The following is a 19,708-nucleotide window of genomic DNA, read 5'->3' as shown; positions in this document are numbered from 1 at the left end:
AGACTGAATCAAGAAGAAACAGACAATTTGAGCAGACCAATCACTAGTAGTGAAATTGAATTAGTAATTAAAAAAAAATACTCCCAGCAAACAAAAGTTCAGGACCAGACAGCTTCATAGGAGAATTCTACCAAACATTTAAAGAAGGGATAATACCTACCCTTCTGAAGCTATTCCAAAGAATTGAAAAGGATGAAACACTCCCAAATTCATTCTACAAGGCCACTATTACCCTGATATCAAAACCAGACAAAGACACTACAAAAAAAAGAGAAATATATAGGCCAATACCTTTGATAAATATAGATGCAAAAATCCTTAACAAAATATTAGAAAACCTAATCCAAATAGTTAAAATGGATCAAACACCATGATCAAATTGAATTTAATCCATGGATGCAAGGATGGCTCCAAATTTACAAATCAATCACTGTGACATACCACATTAACAAAAGGAAGCATAAGAATTACATGATCTTCTCAATAGAGGCAGAAAAAGCATTTCATAAAATTCAACATTCATTCATGACAAAACTCTCATCAAAGTGTGTACAGAGGGAACATATCTTAACATAATAAAGACCATTTATGACAAACCAACAGCTAACATCATGCTCAGTGGTGAAAAGCTGAAATCTTTCCTCTAAATTCAGGAACAAGACAAGGATGCCCACTCTCAGCACTTCTATTGAACATAGTATTGGAAGTCCTAGCCACAGAAATCAGACAAATATAAGAAATAAAAGGCAACCAAATTGGAAGGGAAAATGTAAAACTGTCACTATTTGCAGATGACATGATACTTTATATTCTCTCCACCCAAAAGCTGTTAGAACTAATAAATGAATTCAGTAAAGTAGTAGGATACAAGATTAATATACAGAAATCTGTTGCTTTTCTATACACTAATAATTGTCAGGAAGAGAAAGGAAAAAAAAATCTTGTTTAAAATAGCATTAAAATTAAAACACCTAGGAACAAATTTAACCAAGGAGGTGAAAGATCTATACTCTGAAAAGTATAAAACACTGATGAAGAAAGCTGAAGATCTTACAAAGAAATGGAAAGATATCCCATGCCCTCAGATTGGAAGAATTAATATTGTTAAAATTACCATACTACTCAAAGCGATCTATGATTTAATGCAATCCTTATCACAAAATCCATGACATTTCTCACAGAAGTAAAACAAATAATCCTAAAATTTATATGAAACCATAAAAGACCAATTGCCAAGGCAGTTTTGAGAAAAAAGAACACAACTGGAGGCATCACCTCTCTGCCCAGACTTTAGACTATACTACAAAGCTATAGTAATCAAAACAGCACGGTACTGGCACAAAAACAGACACATAGATCAATGGAACAGACTAGAGAACCCACAAATAAACCCACACACTTATAGTCAATTAATCCATGAAAAAGGAGGCAAAAGTATACAATGGAGAAAAGAAAGTCTCTTCAACAAGTGTTGCTAGTAAAACTGGACAGCTACATGTAAAAGAATGAAATTAGAACATTTTCTCATACCATATAGAAAAGTAAACTCAAAGTGGATTAAAGACCCAATTGTAAGAACTGAAACCATAAAACTCCTAGAAGAAAATAGGCAGAACACTCTTTGGCATAAACCATAGCAATATATTTTGAATCTGTCTGTTAAGGCTAAAGAAATAAAAGCAAAAATAGAAAAATGGGACCTTTTGCACAGCAAAGGAAACCATTAACAAAATGAAAAGACAACCTATAGAATTGAAGAAAATATTTGCAAATGATATGATCAACAAGGGGTTAATATCCAAAATACATAAACAACTTATATAACTCAATATCTAAAAAACCCAACCCAATCAATAAATGGGCAGAAGACCTGAATACACAATTTTCCAAAGACATACAAATGGCTAACAGGCACATGAAAAGATGCTCAACATAGGTAATTATTAGAGAAATGCAAATCAAAGCAACAATGAGATATGATCTCACACCTGTCAGATGGCTGTCATCAAAATGTTTACAAATAATAAATATTGGTGAGGATATGGAGAAAAGGGAACACTTGTACACTGTTGGTGGGAATGTAAATTGATGCATCCACTACAGAAAACAATATGGAGGTTCCTCATAAAACTAAAAATAGAACAACCATTATGTGTTATATATATATAATATTTCATTATATATAATGAAATATTACTGTGCCATTTGCAGCAATGTGGATGGACCTAGAGAATATTATGCTTAGTGAAATGTCAGACAAAGACAAATACTGTATGATATCACTTATATGTGGAATCTAAAAAATAAAACAAATGAATATATATAGCAAACCAGAAACAGACTCACAGATATAGAAAACAAACTAGTAGTTATCAGTGGGGAAAGGAAAAGGGGGAGGGGCAAGATAGGGTAATGGGATTAAGAGATACAAACTACTATGTATAAAATGGATAAGCAAAAAGGATACATTGTACAGCACACAGAATTGCAGCCCTTATCTTGTAGTAACTTTTAATGGAGTATAATCTTTAAAGATACTGAACCACTAGCTGTACACCTGCAACTAATATAATATTGTAAATCCACTAAAATTCAATTAAAAAGGCTAAATCAATAAAAATAGATTGTGAGATAATAAAGAAAAAATAAATCTGAATTTATTTGCAGATGATATTATTGTCTATATAGACGGTCTTAAAAAATCTATAAAAATGGGAGTTCCCTGGTGGTCCAGTGGTTAGGACTTGGTGCTTTCACTGCTGTGGCCCGGGTTCACTCCCTGGTCAGGGAACTAAGATCACACAAGTGATTCAGTGTGGTCAAAAAAAATAATTCTACAAAGAAACTGTTGGAAATAATAAGTAAATTAGCAAGAATATAATTTAGTATGGATACAAGATATATATACAAAATCAGCTGTATATCTATAGCAACAAACAATCAGAACATACAATTTAATAAAAAACAGCAATATGATTTATAGTATCAAAAATATTAAATACTTCGGAATTAATCTGATAAAATATATTCAAGGCATGTTCACTGAAAACTATAAAATATTGCTAAAAGAAATTAAAGAAACATAAAAAATGAAAGATATATCTTTTTCTTGGGCCAGAAGACTTAATGTTAATAAGATAAAATTTCTCCCCAAATTGTTCTATAGGTTCAATTCGACCCCAGTCAAAATTCCAGTAATTTTTTTATAGAAATTGAGAAAATAATTCTAAAGTCCTATGGCAATGCAAAGACTCTAGAATACCCAAAACAACATTGAAAAGAAAAGCAAATCTTCAGGGTTAATACTACCTGAATATCAGATGTATAATAAAGCTCTAGTATCAATTTATGTGATATTAACATTAATAACAGGAACCTAGAAATAGACACAAATATTTTCAACTGATTTTTAACACAAATTCAAAGGCATTTCAATTGAGATAAAATAGTCTTTTGAACAAATGCTACTAGAACAATGGATATCCATATGCCAAAAAAAAAAGGAATTTTGATGCATACTTCTTTTCACATAGAAATATTAACTCAAGTGGATCATAAACCTAAATGTAAAACCCCAAACTATTAAAGTTCTATTGAAAGAAGCAAACATAGGATACAATATTTATGGTCATATGCAAAGATATTTTTAGACACCCCACTAAAAACAGGACCTAAAAAAATTGTTTTAAAAATGATAAGTGGAGCTTTGTCAAATTTAAAACTTCTGCTCTTCAAAAGACACTGCTAAAACAGTGAAAAGAAAAATCACAGACTGCAGGAGATTATTTGATAAAGGACTTGCATGCAGAATATATAAAGAATTCTCAAGGCTTAAAAATAAGGAAGCAAACAGCCAACTTAAAAAAAAAAATTGAAAGTAGACATTCAACAAGATATACCAGTGGCACATAAGTACATGGATTGATGCTCATACTCACTGGTCATTAGGAGATGGGAAAATGCAAATTAAGACCATGATGAGATACTACCACACAGATATTAGAATGGCTGAAATTAAAAAGAATGACTATATGGAGTATTGGCAAGGGTGTGCAGTAAATGGAACAGTCATACACTAATGGAGTGAGTGCTAAATGCCACAACCAATTTGGAAAACATTTTGATAGCTTCTTAAAAAGTTAAGCATATGCCTAAAATTTAGCCATTTAAGTATTTATCCAAGAGAAAAGAAAAATACATGTCCAGAAGAAGACATATACATAATGTTCACAGCGGCTTACTTTGAAATAACCAAAAACTGGAAACTTTCCATGAAAGGGTACATGAATAAATATAATCATACTCTATCATGGAATAATACTAATAAATAAAACATAGAATAAACTACTCATATAGGCTACAACATGGAAGAATCTCAAAATATTATTCTGACTGAAAAAAGCCAGAATAAAAAGGGTACATATTTCATGATTCTATTTATAGAAGAACTCTAGAATATGCAAAGTAATCTATGATATAAGAAAGTTGCATGGGTATAGGGAAAGAGAAGCAGGATGGAGGGATTATAAAGTGGCAAAGGGTCAGGTAGATGGATATGTTCAGTACTTTGCTTATGTCATTATATAATGACAAATATATATATGACAAATATATGATATATATAACATATAGTGTTAAATAAATAAATATAAATATGTTTTTATATGTTTATAACATATATAGTGTTAAATAGTGTTAAATATATAGTGTTAAATAAATAAATATAAATATTTTTAATATGTTTATAACATAGTGTTAAATAAATATAAATACATAAAGATATATTTTAAATGTGTGTAATTTGTCAGTTATATCTAAATAAAATTGTTAAAAAATACAATGTATCAAAATTTTTAAATGCAGCTAAAGTAGTGCTTCAAGGGAAACTTATGGCTTTCAATTTATATGTAGAAAAGAGAAATGATATGTCAATAACTAAAATTTCCATCTTAAGAAATTAGGAAAACTAAAGCAAATTAAAATAAAGGGAGGAAATGATAAAGAGCAGAAAGTATTATCAATAAATATCAGGAATGAAAAAATGGATATAACTAGAGATACACAGACATTAAATGAATAAGGGAATATTATGAACAACTTTATGCCAATAAGTTTGAAAATTTGGATTCAAAAATTGTTTGAAAGATAGAATTACAAAAATGAATTCAAGAAGAAATAGAAAACTTTCACAGCCTTAAGTCAATTAAAGAAAATAAATTTGTAACTAAAATTTCCCCACAAATAAAACTTCACACCCTGATGAATATAAATATTAATATAACATATAATATTATATAAATTATATAATATATACATTACATATATTTTCTATATCAATAAATGAAAGTGGAGAAAAAAGAGAGAAGAAAAGAGGTGAGGAGAAGAATAAAGAGTAAAAGAAAGGATGGGATTTTCATGTAATAAATTATTACAAAAAACTATTTATAAACCAGTGCACAGAATAAGTGACCAAGTTGTGATTCAACCCAGATGTTACATTTAATGCCTTATTCTTTGCCTTTATTACAATCATATATGCCTAATTGTGGCTAAACACATCAGTAAAAAAAGGCATTCACCTATTTAAAATTCACCTAGAACCCTAGGCTCCATAAAACTAGAACCACAACAAAGTCATGAATTATTTTTCAGAATTTAGTAACTACAAATTTCATCCAATTTGTTCAAAATCTAATCAAGGTTTGCCAGTTCCAGAATGGCTTCATTTCGGCAGTTGGCCCTTATAATATCAGGCACTCCCCCAGAACCATGGCATTTTGCTCTCTTCACAGAAGCCACCTTATGGCAACAACTCCTTTTTTTTTCTCTTCTCTTTCATAAACATTTAAGTCTCCAAAGGAAAGGGAAACCAGGATGTGGACTATCTCATGAGCTCTTCTACTCCATTTTAAAGGAACTTTAATACTGCGTTATTCCTTCAGTTTGGATAACCAGAGGGTTTCTCCAGATTATGTTACCACAAAATACAGGCTGCCAATTTTCTTGTAAAGTAACTGTCAACCTTTTAAATATGAACTATCAATACCATTTTTTTCAATTTTATAGCAAAAAGCAATGTGCCAATTGTCAAGGTAGGTGATGAACCCCTTTGTTTTATTCTCTAATGCTTGACATAAATGATATAATATATGCAAGTGATATAAAATTTATTTTTTTAAAAAGTGCTTGTAAATAGTGAAATGCTACTCAAATAAAAGATTGTTATGGGTTTCCTCCTGTGGGTTTCATTGGATGTTAAGTTATTGAGCTACTAATAATTTTGGATACCTCTATTTTTTCCTCAAGAACACTTATTAAAATGCTTAGCTGTTGAAAAATATGTAAATGAGAAGATAATTTTATTAACCCAGACAGTGCAGTGTTAGCTTATGAGAAGTTTAGAGAGTTGGTACTATGGTAAAATGAGACATTTGTTTATTAGATTAAGATGCTTAGCAGAAAACATATGGGGGAATATATATATATATATATATATATATATATATATATATATATATATATTGGATTAAGGTTTTGTAAAAACACAAATAATATTTCAAGAAGAAAATACACATTAAGGGTTCTTGCTGTTGTGTATAGGGTTCTTTTCATTCTGCCCTTTTTAAAATCCATTTTATAGATTTTGTAATTTTTCAAGAGTTAAGACTTTGCAGCTTAATTTATGTGATTATCCAGAGAAACTAATTCAAAAAGTGGACAACTTTGTGGAAGTGACTTTATCAGGCTTAGGAAAGCAAAATTTAAAAGGAAAACTAATTTTGTCACAAATATCCTTCAGTCAGCAAAAGCTCTTATTTAAAGTAGTCAGACTTTCTAAAATACTTAGGCAATTAAAATCACTGATTTATTTTACATAATGGGAGGATCTCAAACAGTATGATTCATTTCAACTCATCCAGAATATCAACCCCCTTTCAATCTTACCTAGCTGCTAGCTGGAGTGTAGAACTGTAAAATGTTAATTGGCGAGAGAGAACATGTTTGGAACACCTGCCTTTGAGTTTTAGACAAAGCCCTTTCTCATTTCTGAGCTCAGACATAGGTGCTGACACATTTCTGGGTGGGCCAATGGAAGACTCTTTTCTAAGGGTTTTCCAACACCAATATCTGTTGCCCAAAGTGTATTCAAAATGGTGATTATGAATATGCACATATACCAGGTTGCTCAGAAAAACTCCATTGTGAGTTTGTCAGAAATACATCTGCCCACTCATCTACTTTCTTTCTCCCACCACTCCCTTCCTTCCTCTACCAGCCCATTTTCTAAGGATATTAAGGTTGAGACTGAAGAACTCACTCCAAATCATTAGACAACAGTTATAACAGTAGCCAAGAGAAAGGGGCTTCTTTTTGTTTAACATAAAACTGACAGGGTAGTTGGATCCCAACGTCCACAGTGGGAAACTAAGACCCAACTTGTAGGTAAATCTGATTAAAGTGGGACATAAGGAAAAAGAATCAGAAATGAAATCTTTAAGGAAACTCTTACAAGCTAAACAATACACAAAGCATCATCTCTTCTTTTGTCAACCATACTCTTGTGTATGTCTATGTATTTGTATATGTTTCTATGCATGTGGAAAAATATGGAATGATAACACCTCTGTATCACTTGAATCACTAAACCAGTCATCATATAGAAGAAAACAATTGGGTACTAAAAATCATATACATCAAAAAAGCTATATCAAATCATTTCAATATTTACTTAAAAATTTTTTTTTCTAAAGTGAGCATGGTAGAGTGGAAGTAGAAAACTGTATAAGTGGACTGACCATTTGCATTTGGATGCTGGTAATTACAAGCTGGGTGAACTTGAGTAACTCTCTGAACTTTCCTCATTTGTGAATGATTGAATTGAACCAAGTAACCACTATGTTCTCTTCTGCTATCAAAACACATCTTGGTTTTACATAAGCAAGATTAAACATCTTACAGAAACATTTAAAGTTATTTCAGATAGCTAAACCATTTTTAAGACACCGTGTTAACTAACTATAAAAAAAAATATTTGTAAAACAGTAAACCTCAGGTTGGTACTGATGAAGTCCAAGGTGAAAGCAATCTCCTTTTGAATACTATTGGCCTTTGAACCCTACACTGCTTCTTGGGAGAAAGGAGCTTGTCAGGCCATTGCTTATTGGGCATGTTAGGTGCCCAATAAGTATTTGTTGCATGATTAAGTAAATAAACCCTCAAGTTTAAGTCTTTTTTACTCAGAGATCTATTTCATGAAGTGGAGAATTACTTGGTATGGTTTAGGGGGAAAAAAAAACTAAATAAAGAAACCTGATTTTCTGAATTTTTGTTTTCTTGTTCAGCAGTCCTTGAAGATCTCTGTATTTTCTTCCAGGTAGGAAAAAACTCTTTCTTTTGTAAAGAGTATCTGCCCATTTTATAATTGCTATAGGGCACACCCGTTCATGTGGCAGCACTGACGGATGTATTTCTCATATGAACTTGAAGCCTGAGATGTATGTACCTGAACAACAGATTAATCAGCACATGAACATGGGCTGTTGTGTCTTACTGATTAATTATGCTGAATGATGGATACAGGTTTAATCACTTTACTTGATAGATGGTAGGAGCTTGCAAATAATAGTCACCATATCATTTCTCAATAAATTGCTTTTTAACCAGCTTACTGTAGAAACGTCAGGTAGTTGATGTTCCAGGGGGGAAAAAAAAGCACAGGATTTTCCATGTATCACTTTACATTTCTACTAATTTACCTTAAAGTTTGTTCTCTGACCAAAAAGTCATACTTATGTAAATACAACAGTTATCCAGGAATTCCACTGTGGGGAAATCTGTCTTACCAACTAGAAAACATAATTTAAAAGGTTAATAGCATTCATAATTGGGTTTATAATGTTAAGGAAATTTCCTTAAGCTTTAAAACCATCAACTCATGGTTAAAATTACCTGTCTAAAAATGAAGAGGAAGAAACATAACTACAAATTGGCTCTTCTGCTTTTGAGGGAAATGCTAGGTTGGTTCATATAAGAAAAATGGAGGAGCTTATTGATCATTTCTGCAATTGAAAAAAAAACAGCATGTATTGTAGAATTAATATTTTCCTCCTAAACAATTTAGTAGACAGTTCCTAAGGAGAAAATAAATAATATATGGACCATTGAGATTTAACAAATTGATAGAAACCCCTCCCACTGGCACTAAGTTAATCTCTCTCCCTTTTTATTTCACTGCAATTTGTACTTCTATCACAGCTTATTATTAGCATAGATCTTCACCCTATGAGAATTTATTAGAGCTACATATGTGCATTGCTCTCTTCTTCATTAGAGGTAGTGGTGGGCTGGAAAACAGTGGCCATCACACCTTATTTAGCACTGTCCTTCACAATGCTTAAATAGTTCCTTACAGGCAGTAGGTACTCAATAAAATCTTATTGAATTTAACTGAATAAATGTATAGATTACACAGGGGAAAAGGTTAGTTTGTCCATACATGATCTCCCTAACTCCTTTCAGCTATATGTAAACTGCCTTAAACCTCAACCCCACTCAGGCTCTGACTGAACCTATACCTATAAAGGGCTACACTCTGATTAGTGGGTTGAGTCTAGCATTACCTGTGAGCAACAGGGTGTCTTCCCAGATGTCCCCTCTCTTGCTCTCTGTCCTTTTGTACAAGACATTGGAGAGTCTTCTGCCACACTGATCCCTTATGAGTACTTCAGTCTCCCTGTGGGGTGTTAGACTGAGCTTCATAACCTAGCTGGGTAAACTTGAGGGGGCACTGCTATGGGGCCTAACTTCCTGCCAACACCCTCTGTTGTAATCCAAGCCTAGTCATGAACTTGAATAATTTCATCATCTGGAAACTTCAGTTGCCGACACCAGCTCTTATTTTCATACCAAAACTTAAACGCTTTCCACCATTTATACTGAGTCTAAAGCAACCATGGTGGAGTTCCCACCAAAGTATCAGGATCAGAGCCAATGCATGGCTGGCCTGAGATTTCAACAGAAGTGCGAGCAAGATTTCTGGAGCTTTCTCTGAAAGGTAGAAGAGCAGAGGCAGAGTTTCAGCTTGAAAAGGCCCTTTTGTGGCAATGACAAGGTTAGTGGAATCACAAATAATAATGTTGGGAGTCAAAGAACCTTGGCTTCCTGAGCCAGTTTCTTCTTAACTGCTCCAAGCTTCAGCTTCCTCGTCTGTCCAATAGAGATAAAGCTGGCTTGGTATAAGGCTTAAGTGGTGCAGGGAGAAAGAACATAAAGTGCCTGGTACAGTATCTGATTTATTAGTGCTTAATAAATATTAACTACATTTAATTTTTTTCTTTTCATATAAGAAGAGCAAACAGCAGTTAACAAAAATAGGTTGGAGAAGTGGGCATAGCCATGGAAGTGACCACTGACCTTGGAGGTTTCCAGAAGGCTTGAATTAATTCAACCCTAAATGGCCCTGATTCAAGTCATGGAGGGAAAGGAGACCTGTAGGCCCTCCTCCCAGGGGGGTTTAACACTGACACACTTTGAGCCTTTTAGTGATAAACCTAGACCTATATCTTTTGCCAATGCTGGTGCCACAAAGCAAAAACTAGGCACATGGTGACAACAGAACTTGAAGACAGGCCCAGCCCTAACACTTGTGGGACTCAGGACAAGGGTACAAATGGAGGTCCATGCATCTTATATCTAAATATTTAAAAGTTATAAATAAGGCTATCAAACCATTAAATAAAATATGTTTGATCCTCTGACCTTACAAATATACCTTCATACAACCAGGAAATTCAGGTTTGAATTTACAATTTTTGGACACATTAGAGTTTCCTGCTATAATGTAGTGGTGCAGGGGAGCTGTCCCCAGACCCTTGTCTGTCCCAGCTTAGGTCTTCATCAGGAGGGTCTTGCTACATACTTCCTTCTTCAAAATGAGCCCCTTAAAAATCCCTTGGGTATGGGGGTAAGTATATTGGTGGCTTGGTCTACTTTCAAGTGAAGAACTCAAGAAGTAGGCATGCACACGCTCTGGAAACTGACTCAGGACCATGTGGATGTGGATAAAATACCGGGTACTCATAGTATGGTCTCGAAGGGGGAGGTACTGTCACTAGTGAGGACATCCCCCTTGGTCTTATGCTTCTCTGGTTTCAGCCACAGGGGAGATAGAACAGGGCCCTCTAAAGCCCAGGGCCTGGGAAAGAAGTCCATCTTGCTCAGGTCTAAGGGCAAGATGCTTAAGTGATGGGTTTAGTAACAAAAGATCACACCCTGAATGTAGTAGTAGCAGCCCTTGGTTACAAAGCAGCATGAGTTATGCCCAAGGATATAAAATCTGACCATCATTTGCTGATGTTCTATGACAGGGACTCAAGGGAATTTAGCATTGGGGGATTTTTTGAATCTCTTTTTTTTCTCTTTTACTTTCTCAATTTTCGTCTTTTTTTTTTTCTCGTTTCTAAGTGTGTGCACTGCTGTTTTATTATAAGGAACTAGCTGTTTTTTGGTCAGTTAGCAGGATAGGTGTGTTGTCCTTGAGTCTTTAAAATAGAAAACTTTAGAAAACTTTATACACAACTTTTATTTGGGTAATCAATCAATATCTTTATGTGAAAAAGCTTTGAATTATTCTTGCAAATGATACAACCCACCTAAGACCTTCTGATCAAAGTTCCATCTACAGAAGACAATAAAAGATTATATAGCTTTAAAATAAAGATTTAAAACTTCTAAACCTATATTCTATTCTTCTTATTTTCCACCCAGGGGAGCTCTTCAAAGCAAAGATGGAAAATTAGCTAGCTATCCAGAATTACTACGTGTGGGAAAGAACTGTGAATGATAGGCAGTTACTTAGAAAGTAAGGTTTCCATTATTCAGATTATTATGTCACTAAGATAAAGATGATAGTTCTTTATAATGAGTACAATCACAGAAATTTAAAGTTGATAGGGACTTTAAAAGTTACCAAAATCACAGTGAAAAAAACTAAAAATTGAAGTGGTTTAGTAAGTTGTTCAAGGTCATAGGGGTAGAGATTGGACTGGGATCCAGATGTCATTTCTAGTTAAATGGTTGTCTTAGTTTGGGTTACTATAACAAATTACCATGGAGTGAGTGGCTTAAACAACAAACATTTATTTCTCACAGATCTGAAGGCTGGGAAGTCCAAGATCAAGGTTCTGGCACATTCTTTGCTGGTGAAATCCCCCTTCCTATTTTGTAGGTGGCTGTTTTCTTGCTATATTTTCACATGGGTGGGGGAGAGAGAGATCAACTCTCTCATGTTTCTTCCTACAAGAGCATCAGTCGCATTCATGAGGGCTCCACTGATCACCTCCCAAAGGCCCCACCTCCTCATACCATCACATCAGGGATTAGGGTTTCAACACGTAAATTTGGGGGGGATACAAATGTTCATAACACTGAGTTTTCCTCTGTAATGAGGTACTGACTATAGGACTGTGAGTACTAAGTGTGTTTCCAGATTTTCTTGGAAGATTTAAAATAAAGGTAAGAAATGGTGTTAATGAAAGAAGAAAAAAGTAAAGGAACAGGAACCTCTGTGTGCCTCAGGGTATCTAGAAAGGAGACTCTCCTGAGTCACAGGCATACAGGGAGGCTGTCATCTCCTCTGGAACCCAATGCCTAATCTGAAACTCTTAGTATTAGTCCCCACTTATCTGTAGTTTTGCTTTCATTGGTTTCAGTTACCCAGGGTCAACCATGGTCCAAAAATATTAAATGGAAAATTCCACAGAAACAATTCACAATTTTTAAATTGTGTGCCATTCTAAGTAGCAGTGATGAAATCTCCCGCCATCCCACTCTGTCCTGCTGGGGACATGAATCACCCCTTTGTCCAGCATATGTTGCTTGTTCGCCACTTAGTAGCATCATGGTTAACTGTCATACTATTGCAGTGTTTGTGTTCAAATAAACCTTATTTTACTTAACAATGGCCCCAAAGTGCAAGAGTAGTGATGCTGGCCATCCAGATATTCTCTTACTGTGCCTAATTTACAAATTAAACTTTACCATAGGTATGAATGTATAGGAAAAAACATAGTATACATAGGGTTCAGTACTATCCATAGTTTCAGGCATCCACTAGAGGTCTTGGAATGTATCCCTCATGGATAAAGTGGGCCTACCGTGTATCATTTTTCTAAGGAGACCGTCTCATCTAAAGACAGAAAGAAAATCATAGCAAAGAGAAGACCACCCAGAAATTTGAAATATTTAACATCAAGTCTGAATTTGGTTTGAATCATCATCCTGCCCACTGATAAGTTTTCATGAAGTACAGAACTCATACTGCACAGGAAGATGAGTCAAAGTCTCTTCCTCCACAGAAATCACTTTCTGAGTTACTCTTTGGGGAAAAGAGCTCAGTTAAATGAGCTCAAATGCTTTGCATGTTTGACTTGAAGTGGATCTGACAATGACACACCAAGGAGGCATCAGTATTAGTAGCCAGAGCTGGTGATGCTGAGTGCAGCAAGCTGGAGGCATAGAATCTATAACAACAGAGAATCAGTCCAAATAGGATTAATTTAGGACTGACTGTCACTTGTGACTCTTGGGCCAGTTGTACAAGGAGGACTGGCTGAGACTGCAAAATGGCCTTGAACTTGTTTTTACTTGTAACTACCAGCTGTATGAACTCGCCCCCTAAATTTAGCACATAGGAGGATGAAGAGTTGAAGGAAAACTAATAGAAGGTAAGTGGATTCTCCACTGAGGTAGATTCCCTCTTACACAAGGAGATCCCAAGGGCATGTGTTTCAAGGAATATGCTTACAATATTAGTTCACTTAGGATGGAAGTTTCCATTTTGAGGGTTCGTATATTTGTCACAGATTGAATACTGACGGCATCATCTCTACAGCAACTCAGGTGTAATCCCTCAAGAGATGGGAAAGTCAGCATCATTCCAGAAGTAATGTTGGAAGTGGATTTCTGACTATTCTACATGAAAAAATATGTTTTATATAAAATAGAGAAAAAAATGAAAATCTCTCCCAGAATCAGAAAATATTAGATGTGGAAAGGATCCTCAAGATAATCTATTTTAATCTTCTTATTTAATAAATGAGGAGCAAAGTTCTAGAGAGGTTAGAGAACACACCAAGATTACAGAGCCAATAGAGAAAGGTAGTATAGAGCAGTGGTTTAAAAAGTGTGTTCTAGTGTCACACTGCCTTGGTATAAATGGTGGCTCTACTAATTACTGGTTATGTAACTTTGAGCAGGTTATTCAGATTTTCTGCATGTCAGATATCCTATATATAAATGGGAGTCATAGTTTCTACTATACTGAGATTACTATGAAGATTAAATAAGGTATTTTGTATAAAATGGTCTGTACAGTTGCAAGACAGATGGTAATCAATAAACACTAATTATTCATAATAGTAATAATAGTATCATGATGACAATGATAACTTCATCATTTTTGTTACATGACAAGATAAGAATTAGTTCAGAGATCTACATTTGTGCCCTCTAAAACTCACCAGAAATTTCAGAGTCAAATTTAACTGCAGTCAACTATAAGCTAATGAAAGGCTTTTCTACTGTAAGAGCTAAGTGCATTACTGGTAGGATAAAGACTGAAGTACTTTTGGAAGAGTTGAATAGACTGCGGAGGATACAACTGAAGAACTTAGTAACATGTGGAACAATTAAATGTGAATGGACATGGATTTCTGGACAGATGTCAGCCTAACAAAGAGATCTAGTGAATTGTCACAGAACTCTGTCTTTAGTTTTATTCCAGATAACATATTCATAAATACCCTCAATATAGAAGACAATGCTTATCAATCAGGAGGATGAAGTTAAATTGATGAGATCAAGTGTTAGCAGTCTACAGCCAAAAGATAAGTTTAGAGAGAAGAAAATGAATAGATATATTTCAGTTTTAAAAAAGCAACTGTGCAAGCAAAAGACAAAGAAGTTTTAGCAGTAGCACATGTCAAAAACATTTATCAGTTTCAGCTGCCATTAAACCTAAAATGATGCAAAACCCCAAAAGCAGTACGTTTACTGACAACAAATCCATGTATCAGTTGAAAATTGTGAGTAAATATTTTATGAATTTGAAAAGCTGGATGACTATTGCCTCTCTAGAAAAATATCACAAGGTAGAAATCAAAATCCTCAGGAAATAAATGTTGAAAAAAGTGAAAGAGATGAAATCAAAGCTGACAGATCTCAAGAAAAGAGTAGACAAAAAGTAATATCAATGCAGTCATAATGATGAAAATGGAATGCACACAAGAGTGAAGAAAAAAACACTGAAGAATACATATTGGCAGAGAGGATAAAAATAAAGCATATTTACAAAAAGAAATGGAAGAAAAAATAAAGATGAATGAGCAAATGATAGTGAATTATGGAAGGGAAATCCACCTAAGCAGGGTCTCCAAAAAAAGGAAACAACTTACTGGGAAAAACTATAGAGTCATAATTCAAGAAATTTTTCCTGAAATAAAAGTGGGCTTGAATCTCCATGCTGAAAAGGTACATGTTTGCTGGATTAATTGACCCAGAATAGTGGATACCAAGATGTATGGAATTCAGAGTACAGAATCCCATTAGCGGCCAGAAAAACAGATTAAAATATGAATGGTAGGAAAATCTACAGGATCATTCAAACTTATAAGATTGTTGATCAATATATAAAATTAACTTAAAGGAAATATAAGCCAAGGAAGTTATACTAAGTCAAATTATTCTTTAGCTATAAAAGCTACAGGCAAATAGCATTATATAAGTGAGAACTGCGTAAAAGTTATTCCCATGAGTCTTTCTGGGGGAAATTATTAGAGGACAAAGTTCAGCCTCCAAAAATGACTGGGGGAAAACCAGTGCAACTGGACAGGAGGGAGCACTGAATGGTTAATAGCTGGGAGTCAAAGGATATCATTTAAAGCTGACAGATCGAATAGTAGAAGTACAAGAGCATTTAACTCTACAATGATAATAATCAAACAAGACTTTTAAATTGACTAAAATTGAAGGGTAGAAGTGAGAGAGAAGAGGGGAAAGGAAGTGGAAATGCACTAATTACATCAACTCTTATCAAACATGAGATTCATTTTTTAAAAAAGACTAAGTTTGTTATAAAACTTTGTTATTTTAAAGGAATGCAATGCTTCCTAAATATCAGAGCTACACGCATAAACACATGAAAATGAAGAAAATGGAACACATAGTAAAACATACACACAAAGCTATGAGTACAATGAAAAACCATGAACAAATTTCATAGAACTAATGAAAAGTATATATATCATTATTTTATTAAAATTTAAGAGTAGATTATAGAACAAAGTCCAATGCTTTGCAACACACATTAATATTTCTATTTATGGAAATAGAAATCTATTAATAATCTGATCTTGTCTTTTATTACCCTCCTTTCACTGACTCTACTGCTAGCCTCCCTGCTATTGTGGAATAGGCCAGACCTCCAGCTACTGCCCCAAGGCCTCTGTAATTGTTGTCTGAGTTGCTTTCTCTGAAATCTTCCCATAATCAGCTACTTCTTATTCATAATCTGTAGGTCTTTATGTTCCCTTTCCAGAGAAAGAATTTCTCAGCCAATGTTTAGAAAGAAATGAATAAGGGAGAAGAAAGCATATTTATTCATGTGTGTGTGTGTGTGTGTGTGTGTGTGTGTTGTATTGACTTGTATATATATATACAATTTTTCTAGAAGGTTAAATAAGAACTTAGTAATTGTGATCTTCAAGGGGAAAGGAAACTGAGCATCTGAGAGGAATTTATCATTGGGGGGGTGGAATTTCTTGCTTTTATATATTTTCATACTTTGGAGATTTGACCCATGTGTCTATATTATCTATTTTTTAAACATTTAACATAATGATGCATTATGGTGAGAACTAAGAGAAAGGCACAGAACCCAAAGAAAAGTTGTTAAGGTTTTCTTGGTTAATATGTATCGTCATATGAGATTTAGACTAGAAAATGGAATTAGCCAGGAGAGATGGAAGTGATGTATCTACAGGTGGAAGATAGAACTGAAGACAATTTTAAAGTCAAAAATCAGCATTGTATGTTCAAAGGTACAAGACACTTAGCATAAATGAACTATAAAGAGCAAAACACTGTGGGGAGAAGTGAGCCTGGAGAAACAGGTCAGGCCAAGTACTCACATCATGTTAGCAACCTCGTATCTCATTCTGGAAGCAATAAGAAGCCACTGTAGACTTCTAAGTGAAGCCTTTAAAAATATCACCACCTATCAAAAGTTAGCTTCATTTTTATATAATTAATACCAACTGTTATAACTTTTTTTGAATTCTAATTATTTTTTATTGGACAATAGTTGACTTATAATGTTGTGTTAGTTTCCACTGTACAGCAAAGTGAATCAGTTATACATATACATATATCCATTCTTTTTTAGATTCTTTTTCCATATAGGTCATTATAGAGTACTGAGTAGAGTTCCCTCTGTAGGTTCTTATTGTGTATATGTCAATCCCAATCTCCCAATTTATCCCTCCTCCACTTTCCATCTTGGTAACCATAAGTTTGTTTTCTACATAGGTGACTCTATTTCACTTTTGTAAATAAGTTCATTTGTACCCAACTGCTATAACTTATAATACCCATATGATAGATTCAATTAAAATTCTGTGATTACTTTGGAGAAATGTGAATTTAGATCTTCTGCCCATTTTTTGATTTGGTTGTTTGGGTTTTATTTTGATATTAAGCTGCATGAACTGTTTGTATATTTTGTTGATTAATCCCTTGTCAGTCTATTTGTTTGCAAATATTTTCTCCCATTCTGTGGGTTGTCTTTTCATTTTGTTTATGGTTTTCTTTGCTTCCTTTCGTTTCCTTTAAGTTTAATTAGGCTCATTTGTTTATTTTTGTTTTTATTTTCACTACTCTAGGAGGTGGATCTTGCTGTGATTTATGTCAGAGAGTGTTCTATGTTTTCCTCTAAGAGTTTTATAGTATCTGGCCTTATATTTAGATCTTTAACCCATTTTGAGTTTATTTTTGTGTCTGGTGTTAGGGAGTGTTCTAATTTCATTCTTTTACTTGTAGCTCTCCAGTTTCCCCACCACCACTTATTGAAAAGACTGTCTTTTCTCTGTTGTAAATTCTTGCCTCCTTTGTCATAGATTAGGTGACTATACATGTGTGGGCTTGTCTCTGGACTTTCTCCAAAGAAGACATACAGATGGCCAAGAGGCACATGAAAAGATGCTCAACATCACTAATTATTAGAGAAATGCAAATCAAAACTACAATGAGGTATCACCTCACACCAGTTAGAATGGGCATCATCAGAAAATCTACAAACAACAAATGCTGGAGAGGGTGTGGAGAAAAGGGAACCCTCTTGCACTGTTGGTGGGAATGTAAATTGATACAGCCACTATGGAGGTCAGTATGGAGGTTCCTTAAAAAACTAAAAATAGAATTACTATATGACCCAGCAATCCCACTACTGGGCATATACCCAGAGAAAACCATAATTCAAAAAGACACATGCACCCCAATGTTCATTGCAGCACTATTTACAATAGCCAGGTCATGGAAGCAACCTAAATGCCCATCGACAGATGAATGGATAAAGAAGATGTGGCACACATATACAATGGAATATTACTCAGCCATAGAAAAGAATGGAATAATGCCATTTGCAGCAACATGGATAGACCTAGATATTGTCACACTGAGTAAAGTAAGTCAGACAGAGAAAGACAAGTATCACATGATATCGCTTGTATGTAGAATTTTAAAAAATGGCACAAATGAACTTATTTACAAAACAGAAGTAGTCACAAATTAAAAAACAAACATGGTTTGGGGGAAAAGGGTAGGGAGGGATAAACTGGGAAATTGGAATTGACTTATACACACTACTATATATAAAATAGATAACTAATTAGAACCTACCATATAGCACAGGGAAATCTACTCAATACTCTGTAATGACCTATATGGGAAAAGAATCTAAAAAATAATGGATATATGTACATGTATAACTGATTTACTTTGCTGTACAGTAGAAACTAACACAACATTGTAAATCAACTATACTCCAATAAAAAATGTTTTAAATACAAAAAACAAAACAAAACTCTGTGACTAGTTGTGGCCACAATGTGGAGAAATTCAAACCTTAATACTGTGGTGGCTGTGTAAATTGGTCTGGCCACTTTGAGTAGCAACTTTTCAATATCTATTTGATTTGAAAATGGGTGTTTCATGCATCCCATTCTATGTCTGAGTTTATGCCCAAGGAAAATATTCATGTAAAAATACAAGGAAGCGAGTAAAGGAGGTTATTATAGGATGCTTGTAATAGCAAGCTATGGAAAGCATCTGTCTCCATAAACAGAGAAATAGATAAATACATTATAATAAAATACATTGTGGTATATTCATAAAATATTATTCACAGTTAAAATGAATAAATGAAAAGTCACCTTAAACTTGCACATGCACACACACACACACACACACAAATACTTAAGTCAATCCAGATAAGTGGAATCCAAATATCCTGCATTCCTATTGTTGCTGTAACAAATTATCACAAACTTATTGGCTCAAATCAACAAAAATTTATTGTTTTGTAGTTGTGGAAGTCAGAAGTCCAAAAATGTTCTTAACGGTCTAAAATCAAGGTGTTGGCAGGACTGCCTTCTGG

This window comes from Mesoplodon mirus (genome assembly GCF_964341445.2).
Source record: "Mesoplodon mirus genome assembly, chromosome: 4".
In the NCBI taxonomy this organism is placed as follows: Eukaryota; Metazoa; Chordata; class Mammalia; order Artiodactyla; family Ziphiidae; genus Mesoplodon; species Mesoplodon mirus.
The sequence above is the reverse complement of the archived record's forward strand: the minus strand, read 5'-3'. Positions refer to the sequence as shown.